Source organism: Nomascus leucogenys, chromosome 1a, assembly GCF_006542625.1.
Source record: "Nomascus leucogenys isolate Asia chromosome 1a, Asia_NLE_v1, whole genome shotgun sequence".
In the NCBI taxonomy this organism is placed as follows: domain Eukaryota; kingdom Metazoa; phylum Chordata; class Mammalia; order Primates; family Hylobatidae; genus Nomascus; species Nomascus leucogenys.
This window is the reverse complement of record NC_044381.1, coordinates 89,706,396-89,718,691: the sequence shown is the minus strand read 5'-3', so window position 1 is coordinate 89,718,691 and position 12,296 is coordinate 89,706,396. Positions and strand designations below refer to the sequence as shown.

The window sequence follows — 12,296 nt, the reverse complement described above, 5'->3', positions numbered from 1 at the left end:
GAGCTGCTTATTTGCTTTTGAGCTTTTTTCCCTGCTGGCTTGGCCATTTTCCATTTAGGCCCATTCTCCCTCTCCTCCCTCCCTCATCGCTCAGCTTAATGTGATCTAGGCATTGTTGGGACACCCATCTTTGCCTTCAGAAACTGCTTCCGGGGTGAAATGTGATAGTACTTGGTTTTATTGCTCACTCCTTTGTGTCAACTACTCCGTTCCAAAGACCAAAATGGCAGATTTCATTTCAGCTAGAAGCAAAAGCTATGCGTGGCTATCCAGGCAAAACGGCCCATCTGGTGTGAACCACCACCAGGTTCTAAGGCTGACAAAGGGATCACTGTGCTAGTGGAGGACTGGAACTGGTCTCTTGGTTGGGGTGTCTCTCTGAGTAATTCCGACACACTTGAATCACTTGGGGCAGAGTTGGGGCTGAGTGTGTGTGCTTGTGAAGGAAGCAGTGTCCTTTTGGGCTTAGGCTAAATGGGGCATCTGATGGGGTTTTCTGTGGCTGATTTGGTTCTATACCATAGAACTACTCATTTCTACTTGGATGACAGGGAGAGAGACGACATCATAAAGGTCCTTTCTGGGGTGTTTTACCTGTGAAAAGATTCAGTTTGTTCGGTTTCCAAGTGGAGGGGAATTTTTTTTTTTTTTTTTTTTTTTTTTTTGCTAACACCCAGTTCTGCCTGCTACACCACCTGGGAATTGACAATCCAGCTGTGTTCTCTCTGCCTCTGGCCCAGTAGCAACTGACCTGCCCTATTCCTGGCTGATCTCGTGCTGCTGAAGTTCAAGGCGCTGGACACACTACCTTGATTTTTGCTGCACCTGGCCTAGCCTCATTAACTTGGCAATTAGTTGGTGGTTTTCTTTCTTTCTTCTTCTTTTTTTTTTTTTTAAATTCATTTCATTTCTGTCACCCCTTAATTTTAATCTTTCTTTTTTAAGTAGTTGTTCCATGCTGTTGTTTTTTGTTTTATCTTTCATTGCCTTTCCCTCTGCAGTCAACATTATGACCTGGGGACTCCAGCATCCTTCAAGCAAGCCATTTCCGAAGAAGGTGAAAAGAAGCCAGGATGATTGGCACCTCCTCTTCCTCCTCCTCTTCTTCCTCTTCCCTTGCCCAGCCCCGTCCTGTGTGTGTGTTTCAGACAACACAGGAGCCAGCACAGGAGTGGAAGATCCTGCAGCGCAACTCAGCTCAGCCCACAGAAGCCTCGGGAATGGCCTCAGTTTGTGCAATAAGAAGATTTTTTTTCTTTTTAAATCTTCGTTATATTTTCTTTGATTGTCTGTGAGAAAGTACCCAGGTCCGCCTGGAATTGCTCTACAGTAGAAATAACTGAACACAAACAAACTGATGAAAAAAAGAGTTAACTATTTTATTTATTTCAATATTTAAAAGGAGAAAAGTGCTGACATTGCACAGTATTTTTGTTTAAAGTACCTCCTACTTCAAAAGTTAAGCGCAATTTTGTGAAGACATGAAATCATAAGAGTACTTAATGTAAAATAAAAGACTGCATATTAACTCTAAAGAAAAATGCCCCACATTTTAAATAAGAAAATAAAGATCAACTCTGCTCTCTCAGGCTTTTTAAAAAGCCATTCATGTATGTGCTTTAGGTATTTTTATTTCTGTGTGTTGGATGTGGTAAGTGAGGAGTGATCAGTTTTTTTTTTTCCTCCTTCAAAAGTCTATTGAAAGTGTTGGTGATGTTAAATGATTGTGTGTTAAGACTTGACTGAAATAACTTAGCCACAAATCATCAGTTTCCCCCACCTTCACTGCTCCCTCACCCCAGGCAAGCCCCTTTTATCTGAATGTCAGCATCAGCCTGCCTCCTAGTTATCATGTCTGATGAGATCTAGCTCAGAAAGGAATTCCATCTAGTGATGGAATATATCCCAAGTTCAATAGATTCGAACACAGAGAGCTTTGTATAAAATAATGCAGCAAAAAAAAAAAAAAAAAGCAAAAATAAAATCATCAGCTGACATGATATTAGTTCAGTCACCTAACAACTCCTAGAAGAGATGAGCAAAGGGAACCTTCTGCTGAGCTGGCTTCTGGGGCCTGAGTTTCCAGAGCTGTCCCCAAGGGCTAGGAAGGCCGACCTGAAGGATGAGAACCTCAAATTCAGTTGCTGGTGGGAGCCAAGGAAGAAGGCGAGTGTTCTAACATGGCCCTTTCTGGCCGAGCTGGCAGAAGTGGGCGTTTTGGCCGATGGGATGTATCTCGGCGCTGTGTCTGCGGCCCAGCAAAGGTGCAGGGCTGACTGGCTGAGCCACTGGGTTCTACCCGCAGGCTCCCCACTGCACTGGGCTTTCACACAGCCATGCTCTTGGGTTTCCCTCCCTTGTAAGCAGAGTCATAATAACACACGAACAGTCCAAGGCTGGGTATTCTGGTCAGCAGAGGTCCTTGAGTCACAGTGTTACTCAAATGGTTCTGAGCCTGAGAATCTCTTTGGCCTCTGAAAGGGCAGGGCAGGTGGGCACCGACTTCCTGCCAGTCCTTTCAGGTTTCTTGTTCAAAGCCAGTCCTGTTGGTGGAGGGGATCACCGAGAGTGTCTGTATCATTTTGTAGCTCTTTTCTCTGACGTTTTCTGGTAGAAAATGTCCCTTGTCAAAATGCTAATAATTATCATAATAATCTGCTTTCCAACCAACTCCCACAGTGACAACCTGTGTAGAACTGTGATAAAAGGTTTGCATAATGTAGGGTTTGTACCAAGTGTGTGTAAGTTTCTGTTAAATAAAAGTCTGTTTCCAATGCTCCTATAGCATCTCTGTAAAATTTGCTTGACCAACCAAGCTCATCCTGTGTGAGTTCACTTTCACACCGTCATGCGGCAGGGACTCCTGAGATGATTCTTCCCACTTGCATGCCAAGATTTGTTGAATCTTGTTGTTTTATTTACAAGCACGGTCTAGAACAGCAGTTGCCACTGGCTTGGCTGACAGATGGTGGCCTGGAAAGTGAACAATGCCCAGGGTTGGTGCCAGCGTTCGTTCTCTGAGCCCAGGGTTGCTGTCACCCACTCCCCCATCACCATCACCATCATCACCCTCTCCATGGCCAAAATTGATGGATTGAAAGCCTGATTATGTGAACCGACTTAGTACACCTGTCCAAGGTTGCTGTCACATCTGTGCCAAGAATAGAAGTTTTGCACAAAAATGCAAGATTTAGTGTGTGCTTAGAATAGGTGGGAGGTTAAAATGTTCATTGCCTGAAAGGTGCTGTTGGTGTAGCCTCCCAAGCTGCCGGTTGGTGCAGCTGTCAGCTGGAACCCCCGGGGTAGGCTTTCCTTGTGCGTGAAGATGGGCCCTCTTATCTGATGGGTCCTCTAGGTCAGACGGAACCAGGTGAGCATGTCAGGCCAGGTCTTGACCTTTGAGCATTGCTGGCCCCCAGTGGGGCCAAGTGGAGATGAACATGACACTGTAATGCTGCTGCTAGTGTACTCCATCTTTCTTTAGACTGAATATCACGTTATGCCTTGCATTATGGACTTTGTAAGTTTTCCTAGCAGTAAAAAGAAAGCCCCACACCAGTATAGTGCCCTCCTTAGGGTTTTTTTTTCCTTTCTATTGTGATGAAATATGCATTACATAAAATTTGCCTTTCTAACCACTTTTAAGATGCAGTTCTGTGTCATTTAAGTACATTTACATTGTTGTGCAACCATCATCACCATCCATCTCTAGGATTTTTTTCATTTGCTCCAACTGAAACTCCGTACCGTTTAAACACGTTCTCCCCATTCCCTCCCCAGCTCCTGGCAACCACCATTCTGCTTTCTGTCCCTCTGAATTTGACTCCTCTAAGTACCTTGTGTAAATGGAATCATACAGCATTTGTCCTTTTGTCACGGACTTATTTCATTTAGTGTAATATCTTCAAGGATCATTTACGTAGATGTGTCAAACTTCCTTACTTTTGAAGGCTAAATAGTATTTCATTGCATGTGTAAACCACATTTAGCTTATCCATGTATCTTTTGATGAACACAGTAAAATGAAGTTTCACATATTTATTACACATCACCCACTTCCTATAGTGACTCAAAATTTGAGACATTAGGTTCACTTCAGAAGTCACCTAAGGAATAAAATATCTTCTTCCATGGGAAGCGATTGCACCCTCTAATTTACTCCCTAGAAAAGAGGACCTTGATTCTGATGGGCCAGTGCTTTCTACCTAGAGTGTGTCTTTCCTCATGACTTGGGCTTTCTTTGCAGATACTATCTTTGGGCTGCTCACAGGTATGAGAGGTCTGGCATGAAGGTGTACTATCAGTGTAAATAACTAAGGATAGAGGAGATCCAGGATGATCAAATGTCCATAATAGTGGGCCATGAGGACAGGGACTGACTTTTTCACGTGTCTGATAATGGGTTGTAGACCAAGAAGGATGTGCTTTCTGTCTATAGATGGTCACTGACCAAGAGGGAGGGCAAAAGTACACACATGGGCCAGAGAATGAAAAAGAGAGAAAGAAATCATGTTTCTCATCCACTTGGAAACATGTAGTTACCATAGATGGTTAGCTTTGGGGTTGAAAATCTGATGCCGACAGAGCAGGTATCTTTGGTGAACGAAGCAGGGCAGATGTGACATAAATGACAATGCCAGAGAGATGTGGAACAGCCCTTGAGGCTCAGTCTCAGGTCACAAGGAGACAACAGGAGTGGTAGGGAGTGTCTTAAACCAGGAAGCACTGTGACTCAGCTCAGGGGATGCAGCCTGCAGGAAGTGGGCCCAGGGTTCCCAGATCTTCAGGTTTTTCAAGGGAGGTCACAATTCAAACATTTTGATGAGATCTCCCCATTTTTCAGTGTTGGTGATAAATGAAAAATGAAAACTGAAGATCAGCTTTGAGTGCCCTAACTGAACATGACCATGTGCCTACTGGGCACACTTAGATGGCTTTGGGGCAGCTTTTCCCAAGGGCTGCCAGTCTGGGTAAGGTGGAAGTTGAGGTTGGAATGCCTTGTCCAGATTCTCATAACAGTGGATCTTTGCCTTAATCTATGGATGCCTCTAGCAGTATCTTGACTTAGGATTGTTATGTGGTGGGAATGGGTCCCTGGGTTGGTCTCTGGATGGAGCTAGGTCATTATTCAGCACATGTTAGGGGTGATTCAGGATATGGCTCCACCAGAAAACATTCCCCTATCCACTTCCTTTTCGTCTGCATGTACCTGGAAGACCTTCTCTTTAGAACTCTGGGTAGAGTTGTACAGTTTAGAGATTTTTTTAAAAATTCAGTTTATTCTTATTGATGACCAGTTGTCTATTACATCACATTCCTTTTACCCTTCTTTTCTAAGAAACCCAAATCACTCCATGTAACTAGAACCATATTTAAGTTTTATTATATCCCTAAATCAGCAGTTTCAGAACTTCCTTTCATTAAAAAAATCCTTCCAGAATTTTAATTTAAATTAACCTTTTAAGTATTTTATATATAGATTTTTACAAATTTTTTAAATTAAAATTTTTTGTGGATACATAGTAGATGTAGATATTTATGGGTTACATGAGATGTTTCAATACAGGCATGCAATGTGAACATAAGCACTCATAGAGAATGGGGTATCCAGCCCCTTAAGCATTTATCCCTTGAGTTATGAACAATCTGATTACACTCTTTACATTGTTTTAAAATATGCAATTAAGCTACCACTGACTACAGTCACCCTACTGTGCCATCAAATAGTATTTTATGTTTTATATGCATCTTACTTCAGAGTATACTTTGTAAGAGAGTTAGGCTGGCTTTTAAGTATGCAAACACTACTCGCTGGGGTCATGGTTGTTTTCTGGTTTTGTTTACTTTTGTTGGGTTGGAGAGGAGGTTACTCTGAATAAGCGATTTTTTTGCCTTATCATTTATAATGGGGATCAGCAAATTTCTCCTGTAACACACCAGATAGTAAATATTTAAGGCTTTGTAAGGCAAACATCTGTCATAACTACTCAGCTCTGGGTGAAGCATGAAAACAGCTGTAGAGGATATGTATAGGAATGGGTGTGGCTGTGTTCCAATAAAACTTTATTTACAAAAATAAGCAGTTGGCCAGATTTGGCCCACAAGACATAGTTTGTTGATCCCTAATTTAGAAATCAGAGTATTGCACTGCTTAGTTGGGGGTGGTGGTGGTGGTGGTAATAGGACATTTTCTAAGCTTCAGGACTAAGGAAAGAGAATTTCACATGACCAGGTGAAAGGCTACTGATGCATTTCATGATCGGTACTGTAAACTATTTCATGGCCAAATGCAAAAAATGTGTCACAGCCAGAAAAATCTCACCACAAGATTTTGGAAAGCTGTTTATTAGTTTTTTCTAGTTTTGGTACAGAGTCCAAACTGCAGTAGTGCCATGTTTACTAGAAGTGTCTATGAATAATCCAGCCATGCGTAACAGTGACTCTCTGTTATGGACATCACGACTAATATTATTCATCTCTAGTAACTTGGGTCTTATGAGTTAAGTGAACATAGATGTTAGAGTTTCATCTGTATGAGACTAATGATAGGGGACACTGAGTGGGGCCCAACCTGGGAGATGTGGAGTTGTTGCCGTTAGAGAAATGGTCTCTTTGCGGTGAGCACAGATTCTTTAATGGCTGTGGCTCCTTAAAGTGGTTAACTATGGAATGTTGAGGATGTTGCTGAGATATATTTCTTCCTAAGTACTCAGATTCTTCATATTCAGAATCACACTTTCCCAAATTCTTACTTCACCTCGCAAAACAACCAATAAGATAACATCTTCTTCCTTGGATGGTGAAGATTAATGATACCAGACCTACTACTGAATTGAAACCTTCTTACTAGTTGCACATGGAATGATCCTGAAGGGTGGTCGATGAGCTAGTCACGATAGGTGGTAGTAGTCAAGCTAAGTTTATTGAAGAGACGCTCTTTAGCCATTGTTAGTGGATACTCCATTGTGCTGAGAGGATCAGTGACTTTCAGACCTCAGGATAACTTTCAGTGGGGTTTATTGCTAAGTTCCCCCAGTTACCTCCAAATTTCCTGAAAAGGGGCAGTGTTTGGGATAAGCATGTTAAATATCTGCTTCATTTTTTCCAAGCTCTACCCTGTGATCATATATGAAGTCACCCAGAAGTTAGTTTTCAGGCATAGACCAGGAGGAGAAAGAGTCTTCAGACTAAAAGAAAGTGCTATGCTTTGTATTTTATTAAACGTGGTGTGAACGGCACACATCGTTTGGTTACCTGATATTTCTTTACACCAGACTAGGAAATACTTTTTTGAGAGGTGATGACAGTGGTCATCAATGGTTTAGCATCAATCTGCTTGACTGGATTATGTTGATTGTATTATTGGCCATCACCTGGCAAGGCACAATTATAGCTGAGATAGATCTGGAAGTCATAGTGGAACACAAGCTGGAGGAGTACTGTGTTGTTTATTTTTAAGAAAGCATGATAACCAAGCTGTGTTAAACTGGGAATGATGTGGAAGGTCTGGGAAGCAATGCTTCAGCTCTATTTAATATTTGACACCACTGTGTTTGAATTAGCTGAAAAAGACTGTGGAAAATCCAAAAAGTACAGAAAAGCTTATTAACAATATGTTTAACAGGATGAGCAATAAGCCCTTTAAGGAAAGGTTTGTGGATTTGGGGTTGTTTAACTTGGGGAAAAGAATTAGGGGTCACTTAATAGCTGTTATTATGTGTATCACTGAGATAAAGGCACTGACCAGTTACATTTGGTCTCCAGGGAGCACAGGAGAAACACCTTGGTGCCTAAAACAAATAGACAAGCAGTTCTTTTGACACCAAGCATTTTAGACTGTCGAGGCTGATGGGGAACTCACTGATAGCCAAGCATTTCTCTTGCATAGAGTTCAGGGCATGGGTTAGATGACCTCTTGGGGTCCCCATTTAGTTCTGTAATGTTTTGCATTATAGCTAGATGACCTGGAAGAGTTGGTGCCTAACTCACAACCAGGAAGTGGGGAGACGTAGAGAAGGTTAGTTTCACGGATATGTATTATGATCACTAACAAAAATTACATTTCTAGGCTTGTTTCTATTCACACTGAAGCAGTGTCTCAAGTCTTTTGTTGACTTCCATTGTTTTGGTAGCATGAGCCACCAGCTGAAAAGTGAATGCAGTGGCAAGACACATTTTCCTCCAGAAAAATGCCAAGTATGTGAAAAAGAGACAGTGAGAAGAAATTGTAAGGACAGTAAGGCCAAAAGGCCACCAGGTGAAAATAATTCTGCTGAAACTCCATCTGAATTCCACTCCAGTTTTCATCTCATTGGACACCACCACATCCAACATCCTCCTTGGTGCATGGATTTCATAATTGCTCACAGGACTTGGATATTATTCTCAGCATGATTTTGGTTGAATGACCTCACTAATATTCATGGTTGTCTCCTATGTTGTCTCCAATCTGGGGAGGAAAGGTCTTATTAGAAGACGAATTTAATTATATATACAATTATATATATATATATATATATATGTTACATATATAGATAAATGACAAAAATTCTGCTTCAGAAAAGAAGTGATCAGCATTCTTTCTAAATAATTTTAAAAAGAACTCCTTCAGAAAAATTGTGCTCAGTGTTTGATTTAAAGAAGTAGCAAGGATCGTACCACATTTAGCACGTGAAGTGAACTTTCTGTGGACCATACATATTATGGAGTTTGGGGATGGAGATAACTTATGTAAGAAAGAATGTAGTATGAATTGCCAGCATGAACATTTGTGCTGAAACTTCTGCTTGGCTGAGTGATGGGTACAGAGAGACTGGCAGTTTGTAATCCTGAAAACTTCTTTAGTTAAAATAGATTGTTTTACCCTCCATAGATCTCAACTTTTTGTCCATAATTGAAAAAATAGATCAATGTGTTTTGACCGCATGCTGCTACTTTGTATAATGACCCTCCAGTTACTGGTTTTCTTTATACTACTTATAAATGAATCAAACATTTACCAAATGTCTCGTGTTGCCATAATGTGCTAGGTTCTGCAAGACATAAAAGAAGCAAAGGGGAACTGGAATAACCTTTTGGGGGATACTTTCTATGCATTAGTTACTGAGTCTAGGCTTCTTATAGATATTAACTTGTTAAAGCTATATAACAGCCCTTTGAGATTAAGATTACAATTCGTATTTTACAGAGATGGAAACTGAGGCTCGGAGAGTTTGAGTTGACAAAGGCAGTAGTGATCGCTGGTAAAGTCTGATTTTTCCAACCAAGGATTTTTCTGGCTCTAAAGCCTTCACTGTGTAAGATACCTTTTCTGTTCTGGAGGAGGTGAAAGAGGTGGTTAGCATATTATTCAAGACAAGACCATTTAAAATTAAGTGCCAACTTGGTGCAAAATGTGAGTGCCAGGTAGGCTCAGGAAAGGGACCAGTGCAGGTTGGAGTAGCAGGGGAAGTATAGAAAGAGGCATAGAGTTGGGGTAGACAAAGAGAAGGCAGACCACTGAGAGCAAGAGTGGGAAATACCTGAGCAAAAGCTCAGAGGTGTGAATGGGCCCAGGAGGCTTGGAGCCCAAGCAGAGATGAGCGTGAATGGAGTGGAAGGAGGATCCCGGGCTGCTGGGGGGAGTCACAGGTATGTTACGAGCGTCCGCACTGTGGTGGGGCTTGATTCACTAGGGCATTAGGGCACTGTAGGAAGGAGGAGGCTGGCCACGAGCTCTTGAGCAGGATGCATGTGATGTGTAGGATGACTGTGTGAGGACAGCTGAACTGGGCATGTTAAGGAGTTTGGGTTTGTCTACCTTTCCCCACCAGGTTGCCTCTGATCCTGTCGTGGTTGTAGGATCCTAGACCTCGTGGGGAAAAGAAGTGATCAGCACTCCTTCTAGATGTAGATGTCATAACAGAACCCCAGTTTCTCCCGTCTTCTGGGTGATACTTACCCAACTGATAAAATCTTCAAAGTGCTGAGTGTCAATTCCATGGGCATTTCCCACTAGTTATTATTCTGAAACCAGAGAAACTGCGATGACACTACCTGCTGGGTGGTAATGCATTTGGGAGGAGTGTGGGATATCCTGAGACGCTGGCTGGCTCCAGAAAGCTTTGTATCTGACAGGCCGATTTAACTTTGGGATCAAAATCTATGATTGTTCTCCTAGACAAGTTGGAAAAGGGTGTATTTGAAAAAGCACCCTCTATCTAGACTGATAGGTCACTGAATGTGATGCGAGGAAAAGAGAGGAAACCAGGCGGAGATGCTGGCCGTGAAGCTCCTTGGGGTCAGACCCTCAGCTGATTTACTTCTCAGAGGACTTGAAAAGGGCTGAGCTTGCAAGCCCTGACTTCTGGCTTCCATTTCCATCACCGATTCTCTTTGCTCTTCACCTCACCTTGTTGGTAGGCTCCTCGCTGGCCCCTGAGGCCAAAAGAGGTGCAGCCATGTGTGAGGAGTGTGCACTGGGAGTCAGGGGATCTGAGCCATCTACTCCATGGAGGCCCTCCCTCACATGCTGAATAATCACCAGTGCACTCTCAATGTAATCTTCCTAGCAGCCTTGTCAGAAGTTATTGTCCCACTTAGCAGATGAGTAGACCAACACTCGGAAGGGTTAAGTGACTCAGGCCAAAGCTATGCAGAAGTGACAGGGCCAGACTAGACTCTGGGTCTTCCTTCTGATGTTTGCATTAGTGCATGTGCCATTGCATGTTACTCCCAATAATGTTCAGTGACAATTGTCTTGCTTACGCCTGGCTGAAAGTGGCAGAGCATTGGACTAAAGAGGTTATTTGACAGCATGGAATTGAAACCCACAACAGAAGAATATCCATCCTCCTCCTGAGGAAAGGAAAAACAATTGGATGTGAGCCTCCACACTGACCTCTCCTCCCACTCTACCCACCCCTGCATCATGTGTGCAGCACCTGGGCCTTGTACAGCGTGGTCTCACCCAACCCTTGCAAACTCCCTCTTGTTCATCTGCCTTCAGATTGTAATGTTTGTGTAGATCTGGTACAGCCTGCATTCTGGGGCCCACTGTTAATTGTGCATTCAGTGCAATGGGGCAATGTTCTATTTTATGCACCCACCTATGTTACCTACATACTGGTTTGAAATTTCATGGTGTGCTCTGCGATAAGCACCCCACGTCTGCCTCTGAGGGCCATATTAGGGCTATTGCAGCCAGTCCTCTGAGTTGATTTTGCCCAGCAGAGGTTGAGAAGGTTGGCTCTAAAGGAAGTGTCTGTCTGCTAAATGGCCCAGGGAGAGAGACCTTGCCTTCCTGCTTCTCCTGCCTTAATTTCAGGAAACTCTCTGCAGCTTCCCCCGCCTCCCCCCCAGCACCATCCTTCTGGTCTCTGCTGTGCTAATCACAGCTCATTCTGGCTGCAAGCCTCATTTGGGGAACGAGTGCTCTAGGACTCCCAAAATGTGAGGAGGGAAATTAAGGACAGTTGGCCAAATGAGTCAGCCCACCACCACCAATAAGTCATGGGGACCACCCCCCTCTCCAAGCCTGGGAAGCTTTGTGGGGAAGGGCCCTCTGTCTTGTTCAGGGCTCACTGGGAAAGACTTTCCCCGTGGGCTTTACCTTTGGAGCAGGTGGTGCCGGCTTTTATTCCAAGAGAAAGGGAACCAGGCTCACTGAGAGTCAATTCCACGTTACCGCAGTTTCTCTAGCCTCATTGTCCCTTATGTGACAATCCTGTGACGTAGGGGGTGTTCCTATTTTATAGCTGGAAAACTGGTGTTGAGAAAGTTTAAGTAACTTGCCCAGGATCAGGAAAATGCACATGTGTAGTAACAGAGTCGTGCCAGCCCCAGGGAGAACCCATCCTGGCTGTGAGTCCTGTTGCCCATTGGCTGCTCAGTGACATGGAGTTATGCCAGTGTGCAAATGAGCCTGAGCTTCCCAGCAAAGGCAAGCTGGGTGGTTGCAAAGAGCCAGCTGCTCTGGCCAGCCTGCCCCATGCTGGGTAGCTCTGTGGGACCCTACCACGTGGCTGGCTGTGAGAATGTCAGGAGGGGAGCAAAAAAACCCTCAGCCCCTGGCAGGACACTTTTCCTCTCCCCAGATTTCTTTGCCTCTTGTTACCCCATTTTAAGGACACAGACATCATTTGGTTGTACTACTTCAAAGGAGATTCCGTCTCCATCTTTGTAAATAACGAATACAACCTGGTATTAGTCAGATGATCTTGAAAGTTCCCAGATGCCATTTTGGTGAGAATGTGACATGTAAAAAATTACTTTCTTCTTCCATCCCCCTGTCATTCTGCCTTAACTCCATTGCCCAA

General features: G+C 43.3%; 1 protein-coding gene across 4 annotated transcripts in view; it reads left to right on the top strand.

The window, feature by feature from the left end:
- DPF3 (double PHD fingers 3) overlaps nt 1-12,296 on the top strand; it is a 282,508-nt gene that overhangs the window by 233,613 nt on the left and 36,599 nt on the right. Inside the window, exon 10 of one of the 4 annotated variants that reach the window (XR_004030095.1) lies at nt 1,002-2,776. The exons of the other annotated variants lie outside the window; for them this stretch is intronic. The gene's annotated coding sequence lies outside the window, so the exon portion shown is untranslated. Of the gene's footprint in view, nt 1-1,001; nt 2,777-12,296 lie in introns of those variants that run through there. 4 annotated transcript variants of the gene reach the window in all.